This window comes from Coenobita brevimanus, chromosome 6, assembly GCF_032717465.1.
Source record: "Coenobita brevimanus isolate Jiangsu-jjx chromosome 6, ASM3271746v2, whole genome shotgun sequence".
Taxonomy (NCBI): domain Eukaryota; kingdom Metazoa; phylum Arthropoda; class Malacostraca; order Decapoda; family Coenobitidae; genus Coenobita; species Coenobita brevimanus.
This window is the reverse complement of record NC_136959.1, coordinates 53,871,457-53,875,574: the sequence shown is the minus strand read 5'-3', so window position 1 is coordinate 53,875,574 and position 4,118 is coordinate 53,871,457.

Below are 4,118 nucleotides of genomic sequence, written 5' to 3'. Positions count from 1 at the left end.
ATTTACGGAATAGTATTTACGACTGTAATGCCACCCCCAATCGTCCTCCCAAAGTAAGCAATGATTCTTGATTCTTGGTGTTGAGAGAAGGGATTTCAGTTACCAGATTCATACGAGCCCTCCCACAGGCTTACGAGATGATGACGTTGGAGGTAAAGCTGCCAAAATCTTCGGAAGAATACACAACTTCACAAGTAAAAAAGTGAGTATCTCGGGCCCTACCCACCGAGGATCAGGTGCGAGGAATTACCGAATCGGCACTCGGCATTCATTCACCGAATCGGGACTGTTAATGAAAATATAATTTTTATCACCATATAGGTTCATACACACCTAATTATCTCAATTCCGGTTAAAAAAATAAAAAGATTCAAAGCGGAAACGTGCTATAGTTGAAATGTTTCACCTTAGATTGCCAACTCGCCTAGTAGTAGCAGTAGTAGTAGATGGGGCGCCCGCTCCTTATCCTTTTCAGTCCTTTTTTGTTAAGCCGTGCGCTGATCACTTATTTTCTTTTCTCTTAGTTTCCACAGTTCGTATATTGTCTTCCTGTTTTCTTTCACTTGATTTTCTTATTATATCTGTTCTATTCTCTGGAAAGGGCTGTTGCAATAAGTTATTTTTGATCCTCACTGCACTTAAACCTTCACAATCTAGGAGAAAATGTTCTAATGTTTCATTTTCATATTGGCATATTGGACAAACTGTTTCTTCATTGTTGTGTTTTTTTCTCCAGTTTAAGTTTAGTGTGTTTGTTCGTGCTCTGAACAGTACTGCCGAGTCCCAGCCATTTTCATACAGACTTCTATTTTGCATAAATATTCTTCTTCTTCTTTGGTTGAAGGGTAGAGAAGCAATGAAGCTTACACACCCTCCCCTGGTAGAGTTGGTACGCCAGGAGGCGAGGCTTTGCAGGGATGACTATGCACTGGTGATCAAGCAGGATCTTGAAGAAAGCAGGGGAGGCTCTTCTCATTAGCAGAGATCACAGGCGACGAATTTGACCAGTGACGCGGAGGAACTTCTTCATGAGACGTAGCACCTTGGCTTTGAGGTCCTCCGGTAGCCCAACACCTGCCAGCAGAATGGGGAGCGTGAAGTCATGGACACCAGAGGGGGCCGGGAGGCGATCAAGGCTGAGCGGAGGAAGGTTCTGGCAGAGAAGAATCTCGGGCACCAAAAGACAAAGTGGAGGATGGTCTCGTCCGTGTCACCACACCATGGACATGAAGGGGTAGGGGAAAGGCCTATCCTGTGCAGGTGTGTATTGAGGGTAGTGTGGCCAAGCCGTAGTCGGACCAATGCTGTGTCCAGGTCTCGGCTGGAGGAGCGAGCCCAAGGTTGTGGGGTAGATGATGAGCGATATGCAGAGAGGCTAGTGTTACGGAGTAGATCAGGGATGGTAGCGTTCCACGAGTTGAAGAGGGTGCAAAAGGTGTGTGATGAGGAGGAAAAGTCAAGAGGGTAAGATTCAATTTCTGTCATGTCGTGTGCCAGTGTGGCCGCAGCATCAACGACGGTATTTCCATGGATGCCTGTGTGAGAAGAGACCCACTGAAAGTGTATTGTAAAACCCTGGTCGTGGAGAAAAAGGAGAACAGAGTGACAGTCGAAGACGAGTTTGTGATGAGAGGATGGGCGCCTGGAGCACAATAGGGCAAGGGAAGACTGAGAATCGGAAAAAATTACAACAGACTGGGGGGGGAATGAATCTCTGACAAACTCCAGGGCACCCATGATGGCAAAAAGCTCGGCAGCAAGGATAGGATGAAGCCCGTCTAGTTTCCATGTTTTTTGCATAAATATTGATTTGACGTGCAAATAAATGTATTGACAGGTATATTTTAACCTATTTAGAGGTAGTTTAGCAATTATAAGTACTTATTTTCCAGAAGCTTTGTGGGATGTTTTTGGGCTATACTTAGAGCAGTATCTGTTTTTGGTGTGTTAAGGCCCTATCACACGCCACTTCATACGAGGTTTGCCGAGGATACGATGGTAAATCGGAACGGTAACGTGGTAAAATTGCCAACGATACCACGGGCTGGATGGATTCCTGCCGAGGATACGACGGGCAAAACAGTGTGACCAAAACCCAGGGTGCGGATGCTCAAAACTTTAGTACTGGTCGTTGCTCGCCAGCGCGGGACTAAGTCATCACCTGTGTTCACAATGGCTGCCATCTGCGATGTTCAAAACAGTATGGGCGCCATGTTGTGACGTCAGCGGGACTATCTCTGGTTGGAACTCCATCAAAATTTACGACTGGTACCGAGCAGTCCTAAAGCCCATTCAGCACGGTCATAAGGAAGCTTTGAGCCTCTCATCAGCGTTATCTACCCCTCAAAACATTAGTTAAGGTGTTTGTAATACATACAAGCATAAAGCGGTATTTTATTATGGCAAGGATCGCAGGGAACTCTCTCATGCATGATTTGTGCTTGGTTATCGAGTTTTAAGTGACTTGCTATTGAGGCCTCTTATGAATTATAGATGTGCAACATAATTTTATCTCATGAGACTGTGAAAGCCTCCCCATGATGCCACATACTTGCTATAAAATGTAGGCTACTCATATATTTTCATTAGGTATGACGTGTGAACTGCTTTGCTTCTACAAACCCTCGTTCTAAGTTAGACGTGGGCAGATTTGGTATTTTTTCCGGTATATTACAGTTTAGGACACTACTGGAATTTCACATTTTAACCTCCATTCTCTGGAGTATGCATATTGAATTCCAGAGGTGTCCTAAACTGTTAATTTATCTTTTTTTTTTTTTTTTTTTTTTAGGGACTTTCATTAGCTCACAATTTTATTATGACCAGTATGGGCTGTGAAGTGATAGGTTAGGGTCTTTAGGTAAGGATAGGGTAAATGTTTACAAGTGCACCTGCCTCATGGTAATGAATTTGATATAGCTCAATAAGTACATCTTGATGTCTGCATCAAATCATTCTAAATCATCCATGGCAAAATAACAGTCTTTGAGATATTAACGAAAACCCACCACCACTTTGCACTTAGCTTAAAACCTAACCTAACCCACCCTAGTCCAATCAGAAGCCTAACCTAACATTGCTTAACTGGACCCCACTGACCTAAAAACAACTTATCACCGTAATCATGAGGCCTTGGCTTGACAACCTCCAAGCAGGTTTGGGGTTTAGGTTGTTAGTTAATTTAGGTAGATTAGGTTAGATTGGGGCTAAAACTTTGTTGGATGGGCCTAATGGTTATTAACTAATATAAAATCTGTCAAAGATTATAAGTTAGAAAAGAAAAACATTGCAAAACAGGTCTTAAGGAAAAAATTTCCAGTTTATTGACTAAACTGAATGCTTGAATTTAGTTTTTACGTCCGAAACATCACGTTGAATTCGACTGACAACATTGACAGCATCAGTAACATACTGCCAAGCTACCGCCTTCATCCTGACTCCTGTTGAGGCACTGTCAAATGAAAATTTTCCCAATATAAAGTCTTGCTTCTCTGCAACACTTGTTGCCATAGCCAGCAGCTCTGCATCAGTAAAGTTTGGGCGCCGAGGTCTCTTGGCTTTAGGTTCACCTTCCATTGTGAAGTAGGTTAGTATTAGCAGACAGACAGGCATGTGGCGAGTATCTGTGGCGGTGATATTTGTTGTTACCAGCATGCACGTGTTGTCTGTTTAGAAACAACCTCCTTAACCCCTACACTGCGGGCTTGTTTACCAATGACTTGCGTGTCCCGCGAAGTTATTTGGGCTCCGACAGACTCTCAAAAAATATTTGCCAAAAATCAGTTATTAGTCCTAGAATAATAAAATTACATATGCTTATGGCACATACCTTCAGCTTTCTCCTGGAATGATTGTTGAGCCTTCGTCGGTTACCGTAGGACTTGTGGAGACCTCTGAAGTAGGGTAACGAAGTCTCCACTTTACACTTCCCGACAACCCGTAATATGATTACCACAGCCAGATACAAACACTATAAACACTATTCTACAATTTTCAAGTAGTTTGGGATCCATACTCAAAAAAAAAAACACTGTGAAAGCAATGGAAATTACGAGCGTGTCTGATCGTCGCACTGGCACTAGTTCGCTCTTGGTACTCTGTCATTTATTATTCATAAA